The 25,778-nt window shown below is 41.3% G+C and overlaps 1 protein-coding gene across 1 annotated transcript in view; it reads right to left on the bottom strand.

Moving 5' to 3' along the window:
* LOC127658377 (mannosyl-oligosaccharide 1,2-alpha-mannosidase IA-like) overlaps positions 1-25,778 on the bottom strand; it is a 280,871-nt gene that overhangs the window by 217,282 nt on the left and 37,811 nt on the right. The gene's annotated exons all lie outside the window — the stretch shown is intronic.

Raw genomic sequence — 25,778 nt, 5'->3', positions numbered from 1 at the left:
TAGATTCATGCGATTGATATGATTCATTAATTGCCATCTCATGCAAATAATTTGATTTATTTAAAACTGTAATCAATTGACAGCCTTAAACATTAAACAACAGTGTGATATATCACAACAATCACAATAATTTCTAGTGCTTTCTTTTAGGTTTCCTAGTCTATGATCATTTGAATTTTTCAACACGTGTATCAATATGCCAGTTGGCATAATTAACCTTTTATCAGATTTATGCATTTAACATTTCAGTCTTTCTCTTTCAAGACCAGAGTTATTCATGACATCATCTTGCACCCATGGGCGACTTTAACGTTTGTGTCTATCTCTAGAATGAGAACGTCTCTCCTTTAAGTAGCACCTGTGTGTGTTTTTGAGGTGGTTGCGGTTCTCCACATTAAACTGCTGGCGGATGGCACCCTCAGATAAGCAGTCTGCATCCTGCTCACAGTCAGATTATATCTGCATCGGAGTCTTTCAAATGTCAGGTGCTATCACATGCAATCAAGAAAATGACATTAATTATGTTGTTTTGAGCTGGCCGGATCCAATTTCCCTCCCCCAATCCTTCGGCTAATGGAGAGCATGACACAGGGATGCACGCACGCACACACACACACACACACACACACACACACACACACACACACACACACACACACACACACACACACACACACACACACACACACACACACACACACACACACACACACAGAAAACACTAGTAGAATGGTTTTCCTCTGGGCAGTGTGCACAGATCTAGTGACTCACATGTTAGTCACATTCACTTTCACTGCATACAAAACACTCGCTCAGTGAATCTCACAAAACAATAACCAGGTTGCATTTCACCCAAAACATAAATAGAAAAAATAAGGAATTATATATTATTTTGAATAAATAAAAAACAGCCTGTTTTAGTTCCCTTTTAAATTATGCATATTACACCCCAAATTCTATTTACTGCAAGTAAACCTCATTATTAGTAATATAATGTAAAAAATAAAAAGCATATCCATTAAAAATATTATTAATAATAAATAACTGAAATTGCAAAGTGCATTTGTACAAACATAATTGCTAAAAATGCAACATTTAAGTACATTACAAATGTACAATATATTAAGTATTTATTATGTAAACATTCATTTATGTGTCCTGGACAAAATTATTTTCATTACAGTAAATAACTGTTTTTATTTTACGTTACAGTAAATATAATTTTTATTACTGTAATATGGAAAAAAAATAGATAAAACATATTTTATATAATATAATAATATTATAATGTCTTATTTGAATTGAAAAATGCATAAAGTATAATAATAAATGTAAGCATGTTGTATTGAATTTAATTTATGCATATTGAAATTGAAAAATATCCCAAACAGGACGACTATCATTACAGTAATTACATTCAATTTAATTCTTAATACTGTAATGTGAAAACAAAAATATCCATAAAATATATTTTTAATTAATGTAATAATATATGATGTAAATTGCACCATATAAGAATTTGTTGCATTGAATTTAATTGATGCAGGTTTTAATTAAAAAACTGTTTCAGACAGAAATATATTTATTACAGAAAAGACAATGTGGTTCAACTCATTTCTGTTTGTCGTGGTTTATTGTTATATTGTTGCACATCTTATATGGAGAACAGTGTAGAAAACAGGCCTTTTACAAAATGTTACTTTTCATTCTATTTGGCAACAATGGTGGTTTGTTTGAAAAGCCCCTTTGAGCTATCTGGAGATGCATCTATTGAAATTCATCAAAAGACTGACAAATATTGAGAGGCCCATCCTAAAGACCGTTGCCCATACATCCGGGACCCTCAACTACACCCTAAAGATAAACTAGATATAATGGGTGTAACAGAGATATGACCCTCACACCCGTGTGTTTAACCTCTTCATTCTTAAGTGCTTGATCAGTATAATATACCAGCGTTTCATCTGTGACCTCTCCTATTGTTCCAGGTCTGGTAGGAGGGGCTATAAACAGCCAATCATGTGTCAGCGAGAGTTAACTGTGAGAGATCGGAAAAGTTTTGATGGGGTGTAGGTAGGCTTGAGAATCGGTTCCAGGTTCCGGTTTGGAACCGGTTCCAAACTTTCCGATCCATCGGAATCGTACACGTCCACACGTTAACGATTCCACTAACGATTCCTAATGTTCCGTTCCATCCATTCCCGCGTCGCGGCATGACGTCGGTCACAGTATGCGACTGGATCCATTCCCGCGTCGCGGCATGACGTCGGTCACAGTATGCGACTGGATCCATTCCCGCGTCGCGGCATGACGTCGGTCACAGTATGCGACTGGATCCATTCCCGCGTCGCGGCATGACGTTACAGTATGCGACTGGATTTTTAAATCCCCCAAAAGCGTGATGGCTACGAGATGTAAACGATCGAGAGTGTGGCTTAATTTTACAAAAAAAGACCATCAGCAACATTCAGAGTGTAATCTTTGCAAAGCGGTTCTCGCTTGTAAGGGGGGGAGCACAACAAATATGCTCAAACACTTAAATAACATACATGGCATTAAATACCAGGAGTGCACTATATTTGACAGCCTGCGCTCCACAAACAATGGTAGGTAGGCTTATAAGTTATATCAAAACATTAATTCTAGATAAGTAACCAATGATCTTTTCTAACTAAATAGTCAAATTATGTGCAAATATTCGCTCGTTTAATTCATTGTAGATGGTGACAGTGACAGACAGCCTGGTGAGAGTAGCGAGAGAGAGACCCCTTTCACGCTAGCTGCTCAGGGAGCCAAGATGACAGAGGAAAGGGTGAACGAATGTCATCGCAAGGTTGCGAGGTTCGTTGTGAAAGGTTTGCACCCTTTCATGACAGTAGAGCAGGTCGAATTTTGGTAGGTGGGAGAAATGCTTACAATATTGTTATCAAGTAGTCTGTACGGGTGACCAGTACGTCCTGAAAAAAATCGGTTTAGCACACACGAGTCGACTAAGTGTGATTACAATACAAAGTTTTGTTTTAGAAATGTTTACTTTTTTTTTTTTAGAAATTTCAATGCATTCAACTTCTGTATTGATACTGCACACTTGGTTTTCATTCTCTAAAACCACTTCAGATTAGACATTCAAAGCCAACAACTCTCAAAGCCACCCTGTAAGTGTTCAGCAAATGGTACAGGAATCGATATGGGAATCGATAAGGAATCGCATCGATAAGCAGACTCGACAATGGCATCGATATCGATAATTTCTTAACGATGCCCATCCCTAGGTGTAGGGAAGATGTCTGCCTTCAACACCAGATGCACAACAGAGAGCTTGGACATGAAATAGAAATGATAATTGTTAATAATTCACAGATCAGACAAGGTTCAAACGGCGGGTGCTCGCTCATGCAGGCCTAGAGGTTTGTCTGCAATATGGGCTGCGCTGCACACCAGCCAGGTCTCCTAAGCAACCAAATTGGCCCGGTTGCTAGGGAGGGTAGAGTCACATGGGGTAACCTCCTCGTGGTGGTGATTAGTGGTTCTCTCAATGGGGCGTGTGGTGAGTTGTGTGTGGATCGTGGAGAGTAGCATGAGCCTCCACATGCTGTGAGTCTCCGCAGTGTCGTGCATAACGAGTCATGTGATAAGATGCGCGGATTGACGGTCTCCGAAGCGGAGGCAACTGAGACTCGTCCTCCGCCACTCGGATTGAGCTGAGTAACCGTGCCACCGCGAGGACCTACTAATTTGTGGGAATTGGGCGTTCCAAATTGGGAGAAAAGGGGTCAAAAAAATTAAGAAAAAAACGTTTCCACCTGTTGTCGTTGACGAATACTAGTGTGATGGCAAATGGAGCCGTTGGACACGGTAAATGTTTGGATTTGGGGAGGTGGTTACATCTTTGTTCCATAAACGTTGGCTTGCTTTTTTAGGTGCTAATGATTTCGGAAACAAATGCAAAAGTTGGAAAACGGTCTCTCATAAATTTGTAGCACGGTTACCTCCTCGTCCGTCAACTTTATCCACATTTCCATAACAGTCTCAGTATGACATTTACAGTAAATTAATGCCTCCCTAGGATGATTCGCTTGTGTTGATCTCCTCATTTGTAAGTCGCTTTGGTAAAAGAGTCTGCTAAATGAATAAATGTAAATGACGTATTGACCTCTGACCTAATAAGTTGGCCACTGCAGTTGCAATGCTCAGGTCAGGACTCACCACATCGGTTATATGTCTCAGTTTTACTGTTCCACAGTGTGAACACCCTCTACAATAACCCCACATTTTAAAAAGTCCACGATAGAAAAGAGGTATTCTGTTTAGATGCAGCTGATTATAATCCATAAGGAACAAGGCATTATCTAGTCCAAGTCCATCAACCCAGGAGAGAGAGAGAGAGAGAGAATTATTTTAGTCAAGCTCAGTGAAGCTGAGCGACATCCAGAGGGACTTGAAGCCAGAAATGATAATCAGCCAGAGACCTCACCGTATCAGAGGTCAGAGAGTTCACATCATACTCAACAGAGAGAGAGAGAGAGAGAGAGAGAGAGAGAGTGCGAGAGTGAGAGTGAGAGATAAAAACAGACAGATTTCATCTTTGCATCTTATTGAATATAGGCATGTCGTGATTATTGAATAATTGTCAAACCGCAAATTATTGTGCACTTCAAACTCCAATTACACCATGAGCGGCATGTTTCCATGTCACTTACTCTAGTGTGGAGATGACAGAACTTCAAACGTCTTCCTTTATGTGAAATAAGAGCCGGTGGGTTTTTTTCATAGAGCTTTAAAATATCATGTGAAAGTGGGGAATTTAGGACAGAAATATTTTACTACTGCTGCATAATATAATATAATATAATGAAAAAACAACAATATAATATAATAAAAAAAAATATAATAAAATATAAAATAATCAAATCAAATATATGTAATTTTATTATATTTTATTTTATTATATTATATTATATTTTATTAACATAACATAATATAATTAATATAACATAATAATATAATATTATATATAATATAATTTAATAAAATATAAATAGTCAAATCAAATATATTTAATTTTATTATATTATATTTTATTATATTATATTTTATTAACATAACATAATATAATTAATATAACATAATATAATAATATAATATTATATATAATATAATAAAATATAAAATATAAATAAAAATAAAAATATATTTGATTATATTATATTTTATTAACAACATAATATAATTAATATATAATATAATATACAGTATGTGAAGACTCAGTGGTAAAGACACTTGACTACCACCCTTGGAGTTCGCTAGTTCACGAGTTTGAATCCAGGACGTGCTGAGTGACTCCAGCCAGGTCTCCTAAGCAACCAAATTGGCCCGGTTGCTAGGGAGGTAGAGTCACATGGGGTAACCTCCTCGTGGTCGCTATAATGTGGTTCTCGCTCTCAGTGGGGCGTGTGGTAAGTTGAGCGTGGATGCCGCTGTGGATGTCGTGAAGCATCCACACATGCTATGTCGGCGTGGCAACGCGCTCAACAAAAGATGCGTGGGTTGCCGGTCTCAGATGTGGAGGCAACTGAGATTCATCCTCCGCCACCCAGATTGAGTCACTATGCCACCACGAGGACTTAGAGCACATTGGGAATTGGGTTTTACTCAGTCTTGAGGGTCTAAAAAGGGTTCCCCACCCTTGACTGAAGCCACAATCCTGAAACGTACTCACAAACTCATGCACATAGCAACAGGAGAGTTAATACAAGATAAAATGTCAAAAAATAATATACAACATGTGTGAATATTTCTGCACTCAAAACATTATAAAGCCAGATATGCACAGCGAGTAGGGAGGCATGGGTAGTAATTCGAGTTTTTTTGTCTCCACTTGCGCTCTATTTCATTGGCTGTTTGGTCTCGTGCTTGATGGGCTGAGATAAACAGGTTTAATATCTAGTGAGTCACGTAGGAGCATGCACAACATGACCATCGGCAACGGAAACCTGTTCCCTGCTGTGAAATTGAATAAAAAGAGATGGAAAACCATGTGACCAACACTCTTCAACCAACACAATAGATCTTTGATGGGCTACTTAAAGGGATGAATCCATTGAGGACTGGCGCCAGGGCTGGACTGGGAAGAGAAATCGCTGCCCGTTTCGTGGCCTACCCACTGGCCCACTTGGTTCTCCCGATGGCCAGTCCGCCCCCGATAGGCCCCAAATTCAGAGACTTTTCTGCATATCGCAGCGCCACTTTGTGGTCCATTCTGCATAACGCGGCGTCTCATTTTAGCTTATCGCTGCCCGTTTCATGGCCTACCCACTGGCCCGCTTGGTTCTCCGGATGGCCAGTCCGCCCCCGATAGGCCCCCAAAGTGTGTCGGCCCACTGGGAAAATGCCCGGTATGCCAGTTTACCAGTCAAACTCCAAAATGACTAGATATAGTGTCATTAAGGATCATATGGCATCGTGTTCTACATTCAAAGTCTTCTGAATTCGTGCGATAACTGTGTACCAAAAAGGTGGAAATGTAAGTTATTGTACCAGGTTGATGTCCACGATGTTTGTTGACGATACATGAAAAAAAAACTAGATTTCTCACCAAAGGTTATTGCATGTCGTCAGAAGACTTTTAGGATGCCTTTATGTAGCTTTTTTGTAATTTAAAGCTTGAATCATGGATGAGAAAAGCCAGGATGTCCTTCAGAAATTCCTCTTTTCGGTTATACGAACGAGCGAAAGTGATACGGTTATGAAGTTGAGTAAGTGGGTGGCTATGGTGGCTCAGGGGCAGTGGTGGGTCAGTGGTTGAGGCTCAGGGTTACTGACCAGAAGGTCGGGGGTTCAAGCCCCAGCACCACCAAGATGCCACTGTTGGGCCCTTGAGCAAGGCACTTAACTCCAGGTTGCTTTGGGGGGATTGTCCCTGTAATAAGTGCACTGTAAGTCGCTTTGGATAAAAGCGTCTGCCAAATGCATAAATGTAAATGTAAGTGATAACAGAATTTGAACTATTCCTTTAAGACACACTGTATTTAAACCATTGTCAGCATACAATCAGCTTTGTATGCAATGTACGATATCAGACATGTGCAATCTAGAAAGCAGCAACCCGCTGGGGGTCATGACCTGAAACCAAAACATTGGCAAGGAAATCTCGACGATGTGCAGCAATCTAGACTGGAATTCCTTGAACTGCTTTTACTGTTGGGCGCATGTCAGCCCCCTTTATTTCCAGAGAAATGGGAGGGAAAGCAAAAACAGCAGGCATGCAAGAAAAGTACATGCTTTTAGTACGCCACTAGATCTTTGCCCTACATCTGCGTTCAATTACGCAACACATCCACTGCATTTTATACACTGGGGATCGTTTCGATAAATCAGGGCTTAAAAGAAAAACTATCTACACTTCAGCTTCAAAATGCCCCCAAAACATATTTCACAGTCTTACTGTTGGACTAGATGACTGTAATATCCCTTGCCTCTCATAACAACTTCAAAGTTTAAAGAGGATATAACTAGACTTTTGCCAATTTGAATTAATAGCTCTCAATGTACCAGACATTAGACAGTGAGCTGCCTTGCTGTCTACGGTCTATATAATAGAGAAGAAACCTCATAAATAACTGATTTGAAATGGTCTACATGTGCATCATACTAATAGCGCTCTCTTCAAGTGAAGCTCACAGAAGCCTTGCAATTAATTCCAAGAGAGGGCTCTATATTTTCGTGAGCTTGCAATGTGCAGCACTACGAGCAACGTTCATACGCAACATCTTATCCAGTTTTCGTGAGGGCGCCAATTCTAATCACAATTTTCACCATGGGTGGGAATGTTTGCGCTATCTGTGGGTGTATGTGCGCAAACTATGGGTGTATTGCATGTTAATTTAGTGGCGCAAAGCGCAATTTTCTATTTTAGCTGCCCGTAATTCTCTCTCGCTCTCTCTCTGATGCGCCATCACGTGGTCCCCGATCAATCCTCCACACTCTCAGGCGGACGACAGCCGCTTATCCCCAGGCAGGCCGGAGTCAAACCTCCGACCCCAGTGGACAGAAAGCCCCTACGCGTTCCCGGCGACCCGTGGGGACACTCCTCTGCCCTGGCAGCGGCCCTATCGCTCCAGGCGGTCGGGGAGTCGCTTCCTTCCTCTACTTGTGGACGGCGGTCTTCTCTCGACCCCTCCGCGTTTCTGGGGGACGGCAGGGCACTCCTCCGCCCCTGGCAGTGGCTCCATCGCTCCAGGGGGTCGGGGAGTCCCGTCCCCACTTGCCCCACAGATGGAGGCCGTTCCCCGCCTCCGGGCGGTCGGACTACGTCACCTGGCAGATGGCAGCGTCGCTTCCCTGGGTGGACGGCAGTGTCGAGGACTCTGTGATGGGCATCCCTCCTCCTTCCCGGGTTTCGGCACCAGTGTAAGGGGTTAAAGGGAAAGGACCTCCCTGGCCGGACCGGCTTAATAATATAAATCATATTTAATTAAATTAAAAGACACACAAACACATACAGGGCAGCTGCCCGTAATTCCTTCTCTCTCGAACTGTCGTCACCGGCCACCTTTTTCCCTCGAGCGCCCCTTCCGGCTGATTGGGGACCGGTATATCCGTCTTTTAATCTAAAAGTTTAATAATCACATATGACCATTTACATAGAACTCTTAAAGGCACAGTAACACAGTAACATTAAACGATGGCTGATTTTGATGCAAGAAACATTAAATTACAATAAATGTTGGTGCAATAAATTTGACTAATATTATACTTTACTTCAGGGGGGAAAAAATCAAACACTATAAAAGTGTAGAATTTGGCCCCTGGAAATAAAACAAAAAGCTAGGCACATGCTTTTTATTCTCCATCTGTCTTATGTAGGAATAAAACATTGACCTACACATATGAAACTGTGATGTGATGCAAGAGCTGCTGCGCGAGTGGAACACAATGTTTTATGAATGCAACGTAAAACTGACGCAGCACTCTGTGGGGCTGACCGCAGTTTGTGTCAGTGTGTGTAATACAGCAGGACTGATAAATCAGGGCTTAGCACTGCTGAATCATGCTGTATGTAGAGGACTAGAGGAGGAAGAGAGAGTGGAGTACGAGTGCTGTATTCAAATGCACCTGGACAAACTTGCTCTCTTTAAATTACCATCAGGATCAGGATCTTATTCCACCATCTAACAGGGTGAACTGGACCTTGTCCATACACCATTGCTGTGCACACAAACAATATATATATAGTCTATAAATACACACACACACACACACACACAACACACACACACAGACATATATATATATAGGCTATAAATACACACACACATACACAGGCTATAAATACAGAGACACACACATATATATAGGCTATAAATACACACACACACACACATATATATATATATATATATATATATATATATATATATAGGCTATAAATACACACACACATATATAGGTGTAACGGTTACCCTGTCTTGTCTCACTGTTGCCCTTTGTTTGTAATTTTGTCACTTTTGTTATTCCTTAGTTTTCACTTTTGTCACCCTTGTACCTCCATAGTCTTGTTTTCCCTCGTGTTCACTGTTCATTGTTTTCACCTGCCCTTGTTAATTTGCCTTTGGTTTCTGTTAATCACCTTGTCACCTAGTTTGTGTTCTGTTTGTTCATTGGCCCCTTTTTCCCATGTTTTTGTATTTATATCCTGGTTTTTGGTTTGGTCCTTGTCTGTCGTTGAATGCTGTTGTACATAGTTTGTGCTCGCTCCCATGCCTGTGTTCCCGTGTTCCAGTTCCTGTGTTTTCGTGTTTTGTTTTAATTTGCCCATCGTGGTAGTTTTGTTTATTCATGCCTGTGTTTTGTTTTCATTTGCCCATCGTGATAGTTTTGTTTATTCATGCCTGTTTGTTTCCTTTAATCAAATAAACCCGCATTTGGATCCTCATCCCTTGTCTGACTCCGACCTCATTCGTTACAGAACGACAGACCACACAATGGATCCAGCGGTTATTCGGGCCAACTACCGTTTGCTCAGCCTCAAACAAGAGGACCGCCCTGTTGAAGACCACATCAGCGACTTCCTCGCGCTGGCGAAGTTCACGGACTTCCCGGACTCAGCCCTGGTGGTTTTCTTCAGGGACACTTTACACGTTTCGCTCAGGGAGCGTTTGCCGCCGGCTACGCGTGATTGGACTCTCCACGACTTCCTAGAGGCGACCTTACTGGTCTGCGGCTCGCCGTACACCGTGGGCTTCGCCGAGAAGGACCCTACCTCTCCACCCACTGTGGAGACCCTTCAGCCGTCCGGGGCTCCTCCTGTCACGCCTACCCCGGTCTGCAAGCCAGAGCCTACGCCTGCCCTGGCCAGCGAGCCTGAAGTCATGCCGACCAGGAACAGCGTTCCAGCGTCGCCAGTCGCCTTCCATGAGCCAGCGCGGCCCACTTCATCTGCCCGGAGGAGGGAGAGAAGACGGGCTTCCGGCCCGCGCCAGCCCCGGTCTGCGAGCCAGAGCCCACGCATGTCACGGTGAGCGAGCTAAAGCCCACGCATGTCACGGTGAGCGAGCTAAAGCCCACGCATGTCACGGTGAGCGAGCTAAAGCCCACGCATGTCACTGTGAGCGAGCTAAAGCCCACGCATGTCACTGTGAGCGAGCTAAAGCCCACGCATGTCACTGTGAGCGAGCCTGAGTCCTCGTCAGCCACGGTGAGCGAGCTAGAGCCCTCGCCTGTAGCCTCAGATGTCCCTGAGCCAGCGCCTGTAGCCTCGACCGTCCCTGAGCCAGCGCCTGTAGCCTCGACCGTCCCTGAGCCAGCGCCTGTAGCCTCGACCGTCCCTGAGCCAGCGCCTGAAGCCTTGACCGTCCAAGAGCCAGCACACCCCTGGACTGCCTGTCTGCCCTTTGTGCCCCCTGTCATTTGTCAGTTGTTCTTCCTGTTTTTTTGTTTTGTTGATCGTCTGGTATCCGATCCTTGAGGGGGGCTATGTAACGGTTACCCTGTCTTGTCTCACTGTTGCCCTTTGTTTGTAATTTTGTCACTTTTGTAATTCCTTAGTTTTCACTTTTGTCACCCTTGTACCTCCATAGTCTTGTTTTCCCTCGTGTTCACTGTTCATTGTTTTCACCTGCCCTTGTTAATTTGCCTTTGGTTTCTGTTAATCACCTTGTCACCTAGTTTGTGTTCTGTTTGTTCATTGGCCCCTTTTTCCCATGTTTTTGTATTTATGTCCTGGTTTTTGGTTTAGTCCTTGTCTGTCGTTGAATGCTGTTGTACATAGTTTGTGCTCGCTCCCATGCCTGTGTTCCAGTTCCTGTGTTTTGTTTTAATTTGCCCATCGTGGTAGTTTTGTTTATTCATGCCTGTGTTTTTGTGTTTTGTTTTCATTTGCCCATCGTGGTAGTTTTGTTTATTCATGCCTGTTTGTTTCCTTTAATCAAATAAACTCGCATTTGGATCCTCATCCCTTGTGTGACTCTGACCTCATTCGTTACAATAGGCTATAAACACACACACACACACACATATATATATATATATATATATATAGGCTATAAATACCCCCCACACACACACACACATATAGGCTATAAATACCCACACACACACACACATATATATAGGCTATAAATACATACACACACATATATATATATATATATATAGGCTATAAATACACACACACATATATAGGCTATAAGTACACACACACACACACACATATAGGCTATAAATACCCACACACACATATATATAGACTATAAATACACACACACACATATATATATATATAGGCTATAAATACACACACACATATATAGGCTATAAGTACCCACACACACATATATATAGGCTATAAATACCCCCACACACACACATATATATATATATAGGCTATAAATACACACACACACACACACATATATAGGCTATAAATACCACACACACACACACATATATAGGCTATAAATACCCACACACACATATATATAGACTATAAATACACACACACACATATATATATATATATATATATATATATAGGCTATACACACACATATACATATATATAGGCTATATATATCTACACACACACACACACACACATTTATATATATAGGCTATACACACACACACACACATACATATAGGCTATAAACACATATACATATATATAGGCTATATATATCTACACACACACACACACACATTTATATATATAGGCTATACACACACACACACACAGACACATTTATATATATAGGCTATACACACACACATTTATATATATATATATATATATATATACACACACACATTTAGGGGGGCACCAAAAGCGAGTGAACTTGTGTCGTAATCAGACAATGTTTTTAAGGTGAATATAAGACGGAGGTTTTAATGAGTAAAACATACCTCCCTAACCTAAAACTTTAACCTAAACGTAACCAATAGAGAGGTGAACAACAGACATCCTCATCCTATACCAACAACTAAACCAAACATAGATCTGGAACCGGTGTCTTCAGAGTCCAACACTCAATCTGGTGTGCTACAGCGGAAGCGAATAATGTTGTAAATGTAAGTGAGTCTGTAACTAAAGTATTATAACATGTCGTTTTTCAAATGATGCCTGACAGTAAAATGGTTTCTATGCATAACAGAGCTGTGTGTGACTATTAGACTCCATGGAGTCTCACTACAAATCAGCTTGTTTTGAAATTGAAATTATAACTTTACACATTTGCTAACCTTTTTGCAACTTTATTAGTATCCATACAACAAGCGAAAAGAACAGCCTCCATTTCTTTTTCAATCTCCTGTTCGATTCACAATGGCAGCGAGTGAAAGACACTGTGGACTCCGGAGAGACAGAGAATCATCAGACAGGACAGAAACAGGGTCGGGGCTCCAGGGACATCAACCGAATGTGTGAGAATGACCGTGTGAATGCTGGGAGAGATATTACATATATCACACTCAAGTCTTCAAGGTGAACGCCAGCACACCAGAAACTCCCATTTGAAACCAGAGAGGATAAACAGTGTGGGAGTTATGCTGCCTTTATGTGCTTTCCGAATGACCCTATAACTCCACAATGAAAATTGAGCCATCCAATCCGTTAAAAATACATAGCGACAAAGTGTAAATGCAACTTTAAGGTTTGGGGGTCATTTGAGCTTATCGCAGCCCATTCGGCCCGTTTAGTGCATCGACCCACCGGGAAAATGCCCGGTATGCCAGATTACCAGTCCAGCCCTTCATCCATTGTGTCCACGCTACAGAGTGTGGAGGTTTCCAGCGTAAGGCAAGCATTTTCTTAGCAGCAGTAAGTCCACAGTGTTTAAGAGAGAGTGTAACATGAATCATTACTTAGAAGCAAAAGTCTCAGACAGCATGATACCTCAAACTCCAAAATGTCCTTCAGCGTCATGGAAACCTGTCTCCAAAGACTTCAGGGCAATCCCAAAACATATGCATGTATGCACCCACTTGAGCAAAAGTTACATGCAGGAGAAGTGGAAAGCTTCAATTGCCCTCCTGTAATGGTGATGCCACTGTGCAGCAGTTTAGTGAACCATGGTTGCTTTTAATTGTGATGTATCAATAAACGTGCACAATGTGTTTCATACTGGTGGGGGAGGGGCTGTCTAATTGATTCGCAACATGGGAATAAAAAAATGCCAATGATGTCACACTCGTGCCTGATTGACAAGGGAAACCCCGCCTCTATCTAGTGATATAATCGCTGACAAACACTAAAACATACAAACACATACTGTAATTGGAAAACCTGTCACCTAAATACATTTTCATGACTCCAAATATAAATAAAATACATTTAAATGACAAAAAAATTTCAAGAAAATGCCGTTCAATCTATAATAGTAAAACTAAAATAAATATCAAGGATACTCCCAAACAATTGTTAAAAAAAGATGAAAAACTATTTAAATAAAGTAAAACATTTTAGTTTGACTAAACCAGAATAATAATAATAAAATAAACGAACATAACTGCAAAAAAAAAAAATATTTAAATTAAAATAAATTATTTTCATGACCCCAAAAACTAACTTAAACGAAAGCGTTCATTTTCGTTTCAAATATGCACTATATTATACATTTATTTACCTTTAATTGAGCATTAAAATGCCTCTAAACTCGGCGGCCCCTGAAGAATTGAATTGATACACCAGTTCTATCGGGAAGACACGCAGGCTTGAGTGAAGTTTGAGATGACATTTATTTGATAAATGTAAAACAGGAAGTAATGTCTCTCTCTTTGGCGTAAGCCCCGTCCGGCGGTCCGAGGGAGTTGTGCCCGGAACCGTCATGTCCTGCCGGAGATAGGAGGCAGGGGCGAGGAGCCTACCTCCGTGCGGGACAGGGCTCAACAGGTGGTGGTGTGGTGGTGGAGGTTGCCTGTGTTTAGCACACTGAAACAGCAATGTGATCGATTGTGAGCAGACTTACACTTACAAAGCAATGGCTTACATGTGATTGGCTAGGAGTTACCCAGCTAATGATGTGATGATGTACAGCTGCTAGTCGTCCCGCTAGAACTACGCTGAGCTTCCATTTAACGCATTAAATTTGCGTTAAATTTTGCATCCAGCGTGCACTAGTGTCCTTCACAACAACAACATTCTCCTTTTAAACATTCACAATGTCTGTCCGTATAAACATCCTCCTCCACAGGCATTCATTGGACAAATCGCTGGATTGTCTCTGATGCCGACAGGGTTTTGGGGCTTAAAAACATCCCCCATCCCGCTGCTTTTGCATCAAGCACCAACCAAAACACATTGTTTTTCTGTGTGCCTTTAGCAGTTTTATCAGGAGGGAGACTCACGGAATAACATCCGAAAATCTGCTTTTCTTTCAACAGTACCACCCAAAAAACTTGACGACTTTCGTCCAAAGACACAGCACTGGTGTTTTGGTAAACCAAGAAGACATTGTAATTGCTCAGAGCCAATTATCGGCCAATATTGGCCCAATTAAAATTATCAGCATATCAGTCATACGTATGAAAACTCTAATATGAAAAAAATGGTTCATAGAAATGTATAATCATAAATGCATGAATCACTTTTGAAAGAAATACTGTACCAAAAATGTAAAGCATGCCGAATATGCATGATTTGAATCTATAATGTTCAGTAAAGCAATGTTAGAACAATAAAATAACTTTTGTACCTGAAAAATCTGTTTCGGCCAAAACGTTTTATATTGGTGCATTCCTACTAGAGGTCTGCAACCCGACCTGAGCCAAACTTACCCGAGAAACCGGCAAGTTTGGGTCAGTTTGACTTTAGGACAGCATGACTTCAGGTTCATGTTGGGTTTGTAATAAACGCGCTTTTCCATTGTTTTACTACGTAAACACGTGGTGAACGGACGTCTTTGACTGTTGCACCGTGTCTCGTTTCTCCAGTGCATTTTTTAGACACAATATCAAGTTCAAATTGACTATGTTTTAAAAATAAAATGCATGTCGAGGCGCCTGTGTTCTGTTCATTCGGTGGGCCGTGTCTAGCTACTTTTAGTGCAGGTGTCTCAAAAGTTCAGGCTGCAAAGGACTTAATGTGACTGTTACATTGCTGTATGTGTTTCCAGATTGTTCTGCACCAAGCAACGTTTCAGCATTTGATCAAAAGTAAGCCAATGTGTGTTTTTTTATTTGCATTTTGCTCTGGTGTGCTGAGAGCAGGGATGGGTTACCGGCCGGGCCAATGGGGCCAGTGACTTCCCGGGGGCCTGGGCTTTAAGATCCCCCGCTCGAAAAACCATCAACAATGAAAACCACCACACACAACCCCCCATTCAACAACTTTTGGCCATTAAAACGAAAACACCCCCCGCCCCACCTCCGGTCAACAACTTTTGGATTGGGCCCCTTGGAGATAATTGGCCCCGGGGCCTTTGCAAGTCATAATCCGTCCCCGGCTGAGAGGCCACTGTGCCTTGTTAAAACTGTATGCTTTCTGTTGTGAATGTTGCCTGCAATGCTTACATAAAAGCCAGCCTATTGCAACAATACTTGCTCTGAGAAGAAATGAGAAAGAGAGCCATTTCAAGCTTAAAAGGCCCGTGCGGACCTCTAATCCTTACTTTAATTGTTGACTTTGGTAACTAAGCGAATCTAAGCACAGTTAATATGTTGTTGATTTTCTGAAACTCTCGAGGAGACACGGGTCGGTCTCTACTTTTCTCATTAATGTCTAGAAGAAACGAATGCATTATTAAAGGGGTTTAATTATGTAAAATTCACTTTTACATGGTGTTTGTACATAAATGAGAGTCGGCCACCCTACAATGTTAAAAGCGCACCCACTCCTCTTTCTTATATTTCTATTAATCAAAAACAGTGTGTCAAAATGAACGGTTTTCGTATCTGCTCTAACATGACGTCATGACAGGCCACGCCCACGACTGGTGACGGACTCCACCCTATTATCATAGCTCCTCCCCTGAGTGATCTACACACAGTCAGCCATTGTTTCCCACGCTGGAGCAGATACAGTGAGAAGAATAATGTCTCATAAGTGTTCTGTTGTTGCTGTAAAAGTGAACATAAGAGTCTTCATGAACTCCCGACATCAGAGCCACTGAAGACGCACACAAAAATGTGTATGTTTGCGCAAATAATTTTACACCGGACTGCTTTGTGAATGAGCGTCAATATAAAACAGGATGTTTGCAAATCGCCTTTTCGAATGTGCTTGTTAGCTGATTCCACGGCTAATGCGGCTAAAGTTAGCATCGTCTCTGATTGTATTCACGGAGACCAGATATACATATTTATATATATATATATTCATACATATATGCTTGAACTCCGGTATTTACGCTGTCAATCATGTTGGTTCTGATTTGCTGTTGCTGTAGTATCTGAAGCACAAGCTGTACAGGTACCGCCCTCTTCCGGAGCTCATTTGCATTTAAAGAGACACACACACGAAATCAGCGTGTTTTTGATTCCACTCAAAAAGAGGCGTTTATAACATGGTGTAATAAATGATCCGTGGGGTATTTTGAACTGAAACATCACAGACACATTCTGGGGACACCTGAGACTTATTACATCGTGTAAAAAGGGGCAAAATAGGACTCCTTTAAAGAGTATGGAATGACTCCATTTGTCTTCTCTCACCAGTGGCACTTTCTGTATATTTACTGAATTTATTACAGTCCTACACACACACAAGATTCAATATAAACAGCAAGAGTCATTCTTCTCAACTGACCTTCGGAGAGAAGGACATGAGTGTTCAAATATTCCCGCCTCTGCTCCCTTACAGACAGAATAAACCATATTCAGAGCAGTCTTCAGAGACTAAAAATGTACTATTCCATTCACTTAATGCATACCTACACATCCTAACACAGTCTCATGACAACTCTGAATAATTCACACGAGAAGGTGAAATCACGAGATATCGTATGACTTGGCTTTTACGAAAAGGTCTCGTTCCCTTTTATTTTACTGACTGCTTTTATGGTGGTTTTAGTCTTTTTGGCGCTTTATCGACGTGGTCACTACATAAACTATGGTTTAAAATGGTTTTTAAATTAGGTACAGCATGTCATCCTGAAGCCACATACCCAGATACAAAACTGTGCCATGCACTTGGCGTGACAGGCTAACAACAAGACAGTAGCAGACGCAGCGATCCGTTTTAGCCAAACTCAGCGTGCATTTCATGTCCTGCACACAAACAAAAACTCGACAGGTTCTGTCAAAGCTCCCAGTGTGCCGTTTGCACAACAACAAGCAAATGGGTCAAACTCCAGCACGCCGTTGTCTGCGAGAGGAGGGTTGGAGGATGTGCTCGGAGGACGCTTGTATTTGTCTGCCGAGGGGAGATAAATCAGAGGGCGAGAGTGATGCTATCGCAGTAAACAAGGGCAAACACCAGCCACCCAGCTTCCTGTTTGAATCAAAACACACCCACTGTGAGTTCCACATGTGTGATCTTGTGAAAATTGTACACATTTCACCACCACTGACCATGTCGACAAGATTAGTGTTTGAGTTGGTAAACTGGCTGAGGGCGAGATATCAGCACCTGAGGGAAGAGGACGCGAGTTTGTGGAAAAGTGACAGGGACAGTTATGACACGCTCCAGTCGCTGCTACCTGCCAGCGATACGACATAAATCATGTCTGACAAGATGAAGCATAAAAACATGGGAAATTAAAAAAAGGATAAGGCAAACAGATTCGGATTCAATACAAGTCAAGCTCCATCGACGGCATACGTGGCATAATTGCTGATAAATATAAAAAATTACTTTGTCTCGTCCCTCGTTTATTTAAATACAAGCACAGATATAGTGGTCCCAGTCAGGCACTTACAATGGAAGTGAACTGGGCCAGAACATTTCAAAAGTATAGCCACAAGACAATTTAAGTGTGATCAAATCTCTTATTTACCTTATTGGTGTAAAGTTATTTCTATTAGGAAGACTCGCAGACTTGAGTGAAATTTAATGACATTTATTTGCTGAATATAAAACAGAAATGTAATGTCTCTCTCTTTGGCGTAAGCCCCGTCTGGCGGTCCGAGGAAGTGTCTTATCCTGCCGGAGATAGGAGGCAGGGGCGAGGAGACTACCCCCATATGGGACGGGACTCAACAGGTGGTGGTGGGGTGGAGGAGGTTGCAGTGTTAGCACACTGAAACAGCAATGTGATCGATTGTGAGCAGACTTATAAAGCAATGGCTTACATGTGATTGGCTAGGAGTTACCCAGCTAATGGTGCGATGATGTTCAGCTGCTAGTCGTCCCGCTAGAACTACGCTGCGCTTTTATATCCAATATTGCAACATTGTTATCATGACAACGTAATCGTAAACGCAGTATCGCTGTAAATCCCGTATTTTAAGTAAACTTGCATGTTGTTTACGGCTTGTGGCTAGTTCTTTGAAACAGTGCTTAAATGAATACAGTGCTGTGAATAAGTATTTGCCCCTTTGATTATTTACGTGTCATACTAAATTAATTTAGATCGTCAAACAAGATATAGCATAGAACAAAAGGCAACCTGTGTAAACACAAAATACAGATTTCAAATATATATATATATATATATGTTTTTATTATTATTTTATTTATATTTTAGTTCTTCGAAGCAAAAACGTATATCACCCATGTGAAAAACTAACTGCCCCCTTAAAGGTAATAGCTGGTTGTGCCACCTTTACCAGCAACAACTGCAGACAAATGCTTCTGATAACTGTAGATCAGACTTATTAGGTATTCTGGCCCACTCTTCTTTGCAGAACTGCTTTAGTTCAGCCACATTGGAGGGTTTTTGAGTATGAACTGCCCATTTAAGGTCCTGCCACAGCATCTCAATCGGGTTCAAGTCAGGACTTTGAGTAGGTCACTCCAAAACTTTAATTTAGCTTCTTTTGAGCCATTCAGAGGTGGACTTCTATGCTTTGTATCATTGTATTGCTACATAATCCAGTTTTGCTTGAGCTTCAACTCACGGACTGATGACCGGACGTTCTCCTTTAGGATTTTCTGGTAGAGAACAGAATTCATATTTCCCTCAATTACTGCAAGTTGCCCTGAAGCAGCAAAGCATTCACAAACCATCACACTACCACCAGCATGCTTGACCGTAGATGTGATGTGCTTTTTGTGGAATTCGGTGTTTGTCTTCCAAACAGTTCCACTTTAGACTCATCAGTGCACAGAACAGGCTTGAGGATCATTAATGTGTGTTTTGGCAAAATTCAGATGAGTCTTCATGTTCTTCTGGGTTAGCAGTGGTTTTCACCTCGCCACTCTTCCATGGATGGCATTATTGCCCAGTGTCTTTCTGATAGTGGAGTCATGAACAGTGACATTTATTGATGAGAGAGGCCTGCAGTTCCTTGAATGTTGTCCTTGGCTTTTTTTGTGACTTCCTGGATGAGTCATCGCTGTGTTCTTGGAGGAATTTGGAAGGTCGGCCACTTCTGGGAAGGTTCACTACTGTGCCAAGTTTTCTCCATTTGGAGATAATGACTCTCACTGTGGTTCTTTGGAGTCCCAAAGTCTTTGAAATAACTTTGTAACCCTTCCCAGACTGATGTATTTCAATCACCTTTTTCCTCATCATTTCGAGAATTTCTTTCGACCTTGGCAGAGTGTGCTACTGGGTGAGACATTTTAGCCGACTTCATGCTGCTGAAAAAGTGATATTTAAGTGTTGATTTGATTGAACAGGACTGGCAGCAATCAGGTCTGGGTGTGTCTAGTCCAGCTGAACCCCATTATGTCATAGATTTGGGGATTTAGTAACTAAGGGGCAAATACTTTTTCACACAGGCCCAGTTGGTATTGGAGAACTTTTTTGCTTCAATAAAAAACATCATTTAAAAACGGTGTTTTGTGTTTAATCAGATTGCCTTTGATTTAGGTTAAATTTTGTACGAAATATACACAAAACAGAATAAATCAGTATTCACTTTTTTCACAGCACCATATTTTTACATATTTAGAGGGAATGTAATTGAACGGAATAAACCAAACATAATCAGGCATGTTAAATTCCCTCAAATATAGTTTTTCCATGATTAACTAGCTAGTACAGTGAATGCTGGCATGAATTGGCATGCATGCTTAATGGAAAACACTATGCTATGATTAGCATAGCAATATATAGTAGAGGTTTTCCGATACCGATAACTAAAGTGGTGTAAAAAGCAGATAATGGACAATATTTTTAAAAAAACTATTTAAAGTATGTTAAATTAATTTTTAGTATTTACTTACAATGACGGGCACTGACATAGCGGTAACAAGATTATTATAAAATATTAGGTTAAATTTGAATGAGTTGATAAAACAGTTCTTAAATGTCAAGACGATTCCACAGCAAAGTTCAATGTTTGAAGTTAACAAGTAACAGTCAAGCAGTAGATGGAAATCAACTCTCTTCCAGTCTTCTCAATTGTTTAAGTCATCAAGTAATCCATATATGCACAGAACACAAACCCTCAAACAAACAAACCATAACCATATGCTACAAACACTCATTGTTAACAAAGCAAAAATACCAAGGACAACTACTTATGGATGAGCTTAGAACTATAAAGTTCCTCAAACAGGGTAAAAAAGGCCTAAACCACCATGAGATAAGCTTCTCCATGAAGGTAGAGAATTAACTTCCTCCCGTTCAGGGTTGCCAGATCCAAGTAAAATGTCCATCCCAATGATAATGCCAAAACCTGCCCAAAAGGAATGAAAAATAGCCCAATTTTTCCCCGTCCAATCAGAGACAATTGGCAGATGTGGGCGTAACTCACGTAATGCTCATTTAATTACGTGACGTGCTGTCAAATTGGCGCACTTCCACTCCCTCACTCGCTGCAGCGGTCCTTGGGTTGCCAGGTATTCAACCCGGGGTTCAATACCCATAAAGAAATTATCCAATTTTAGTTGGAAACATTATGAAAGTAGCCCAAAAAAACGCAACCCTCAGCTCTGTAATTTTTCCTGTGACTGCATTTTCAAAATAGCCCAATTGTGCGGGAAAACCGCGACCCTGGCAACACTACTCTTGTTTCTACTTTGCTCCCTTAAATAGGTGAACTCATGTATTTCTTAAACAGAGCGCCCCTAATGCTCAGGAGAGTAATGACAATGCTGCACCGAGAAGACTACAGGTAAAATTGTTACAACAATGCTCTATATTGAAGTATTTACCAAATTAAGCTTTTTATAGCATATATATATATATATATATATATATTCACCAGTTGAAGGGTATAAAAATATGGATTTATTTTACCTCTAAAGACCACTGTAATTCTGTAGAACCAAGCCATTCTAACAGTAGAATCCTCCTGCATTGGACACAGATGGAAATGGAGGAATTTGTAAAAAAAAAAACAAAACAAAAAAGCAACTATTGGCACTGATTAATTGGTAAAACCGATATATCGATCTACCTCTATTATAGAGCATTCTCAACATTTACCTTTTCTCAAGCTAAGCTCAAGCCCCACTATTCACCATGATGGTAACCCCAAAAACATTGTCAACCAATGAATGGATGGGTGGATGGATGGATGGATGGATGGATGGATGGATGGATGGATGGATGGATGAATGGATGGATGAATGAATGGCTGGGGAGATGAATGGATGGATGGATGAGATGGATGAATTAATTAATGGATAGATGGATGAGTGGATGGATGGATGGGTGGATGGATGGATGGATGAATGAATGGCTGGGTGGATGTAAGGATGGATGGGTGGATGAATGGATGGATGGATGAATGAATGGCTGGGTGGATGTATGTATGGATGGATGGATGGGTGGATGAATGGATGGATGAATTAATGCTGGGGAGATGAATGGATGGATGGATGGGATGGATGAATGAATGAATGGATAGATGGATGGATGAATGAATGTCTGGGGAGATGAATGGATCAATGGATGGGATGGATGAATTAATTAATGGATAGATGGATGAGTGGATGGGTGGATGGATGGATGGATGGATGAATGAATGGCTGGGTGGATGGATGGGTGGATGAATGGATGGATGAATGGGGATAGATGGATGGGTGGATGGAGATAGATGGCTGGCTGGGTGGATGAATGGATGGATGAATAGATGGGGATGGGTGGATGGATGGATGGATGAATCGATGGGCATGGATGGATGGGTGGATGGATGGATAATGGATGGATGGGGATGGATGAATGGATGGGGAGATGAATGGATGGATGGATGAGATGGATGAATGGATGAATTAATGAATGAATAGATGGATGAGTGTATGGATGGATGGATGGGTGGGTGGATGGATGGATGGATGGATGGATGAATGAATGAATGGCTGGGTGGATGAATGGATGGATGGATGGATGAATGGGGATAGATGGATGGGTGGATGGAGATAGATGGCTGGGTGGATGAATGGATTGATGGATGGATGAATAGATGGGGATGGGTGGATGGATGGATGGATGGATGGATGGATGGATCGGATGAATCGATGGGCATGGATGGATGGGTGGATGAATGGATAATGGATGGATGGGGATGGATGAATGGATGGGGAGATGAATGGATGGATGGGTGGATGGGGAGATGAATGGATGGATGGGTGGATGGGAATGGATGAATAGAAAAAAACAAAACTTTACATTAGTACAATAACACACTTATATAACATTTTCTCTCACTATCAAGTGGCATGCAAAGCATGCAGGAAATTAGAAATCCTCTGCCCATTGTCAGTCGACCAAACAAAAGATTTTCATGTCATCTCAACACTAATGGATTAAGTAAAGCTTGAAAGCATTGAAGCAACTTCATTTAAGTGCACATAATTACAAACATTTTTGAGTAATATGAACAAGGGAGGATTCAGTAAAACTGAGAATGGTGAAAGTTAACTTATTTGTTGTAGGTGTCTCAGTATAACCCAGATTTGTGCTTTATATATATATAAAGCAGGGACCAGTAGAAATGCAATTTTGTGGTAATCGACATCATGCCATGAATGCTGTCGATTGAGCTTAACTTGTATTGAACCCGGGAACACTCCTTTAAGTGTCTCGCCATCTTTAATTAATGCCTGTTGAATTTTGGATCGAGGTTGGCAAAAAAGCCTCACCACCAGCCAAGCACGCTGTTATGAGACGCTCAATTCAAATGCCTCCCAGGTTTGTCCCAATGCGTGCCACCCATTCATAATTTCACTAAGTGCATCAAACACGATGCCAAAAACAAAGAAACAATACATGGTGGCTCTCGGTGACACCAAAACCCCCTTGTACCTCTCTACACCATTTGGCTCGTTTCCAGAGGATCCGCACAGTCGGCCTTGTTTGCAATGCCCTAAAGACAGAGTGTCACCTTGGCCGACCCTGTTCAGTCATTCTGTGGCACTCTTCCTCATAATGTGATCAGCGGCTGAATGATGGGGCCATACACATGCTTCTTAAAGCCGCTGACGTGTCTTTTGTGGCCACTGAATGCATTAGCAGCATGGGGCGGTAATTGTAGAGTCGCCCTGGGAACAGTGTCTGTCCGCATCTCTAAATGGCCTGAAAGAAGGTACAGATTAAAGATACTGCGCTATAGTAGTGTCCAAACGGTCTGTATCTTCCTGATGGTTAATCATGGCTCTTGTTTTTCCTAAAGCTACTAACCATGAAGTAAACTGTTATCTATCTGAGTTACTACAAAGGTAAGTCACATAAGTAGCTGGTCTCATAGAATCACGTTACTTTACCTATAATTTTACGTGTCCCGTTGTGTGTATCCTCAGCTTCATCTCACATTTGCTTTTTATGACACTCTACTTTAAGTTTAGGTTTATGGTTAAGTTTTGTTGATTTAAAACTTGATAGAGTATTAACCTTAAAAACGTCATCGGTTTAAAAAAGCATTTAACTCGCTTTTAGCGCCACCCAGTGGACATTTCATTCCAAGCTAAGCTCAAGCCTCACTATTCACCATGATGTGACACCAAAAACATTGTCAACCAATGGATGGATGGATGAATGAATGGATGGGTGGATGAATGGATGGATGAATGGATGGGGATATGAATGGATGGGTGGATGGATGAATGAATGGATGGGTGGATGGATGAATGGATGGATGGATGGATGGATGGATGAATGAATTAATGGATGGGGATGGATGGATGGGTGGATGGATGGATTAATGGGTGGGGATGGATGGATGGAAGAATGGATGGGGAGATGAAAGGATGGATGTATAGGGATGGATGAATGGATGTATGGGGAGATGGATGATGGATGGGGATGGATGGGTGGATGGGGATGGATGGATGGATGGGTGGATGAATGGGGAGATGAATGGATGGATGGGGATGAATGGGTGGGGATGGATGGATGGATGGGGATGGATGAATGGGTGGGGATGGATGGATGGATGGGTGGATGAATGGGGAGATGAATGGATGGATGGGGATGAATGGGTGGGGATGGATGGATGGATGGATGGATGGATGGGTGGGGATGGATGGATGGGTGGATGAATGGGTGGGGAAGGATGGGGATGGATGGATGGATGGTTAATCACGGCTCTTGTTTTTCCTAAAGCTACTAACCATGAAGTAAACTGTTATCTATCAGAGTTACTACAAAGGTAAGTCACATAAGTAGCTGGTCTCATAGAATCACGTTACTTTACCTATAATTTTACGTGTCCCGTTGTGTGTATCCTCAGCTTCATCTCACATTTGCTTTTTATGACACTCTACTTTAAGTTTAGGTTTATGGTTAAGTTTTGTTGATTTAAAACTTGATAGAGTATTAACCTTAAAAACCTCATCGGTTTAAGAAAGCATTTAACTCGCTTTTAGCGCCACCCAGTGGACATTTCACCTCAGAACTGCAGCAATAAGTGTAACGAACCACAAAATATAATTTTGCAAAAAATGTCGCCAGTTTCACATAATTTTCACGAGATCAGGCTGTAAGAAGCTATATTTTGCTGTAAGGAATACTAGCTGTTTTTCAAAACAGTGTGTCTTTTTGGATAACAAACTATTTTTCTAATATTCACCATTTCTGTAAACGAACAAACTAAAAGGGCCGTTCAAACCAAAATCATTCTTGCACCAAAAAAGTTGGATGCAGAGCAATGAATAGAACAGAACAAAGGTGTCTTGACAATTTTTTTTAAAGTTAAAGCATGAATAAACATTATACATTTAGTTAAACGTTGCTGTTCATCACTGTTTTTTATACTCGTATACAATTGAAGTCAGAAGTTTACATACACTTAGG

This window comes from Xyrauchen texanus, chromosome 17 (assembly GCF_025860055.1).
Source record: "Xyrauchen texanus isolate HMW12.3.18 chromosome 17, RBS_HiC_50CHRs, whole genome shotgun sequence".
In the NCBI taxonomy this organism is placed as follows: Eukaryota; Metazoa; Chordata; class Actinopteri; order Cypriniformes; family Catostomidae; genus Xyrauchen; species Xyrauchen texanus.
This window is presented reverse-complemented; position numbering and strand designations above follow the sequence as displayed.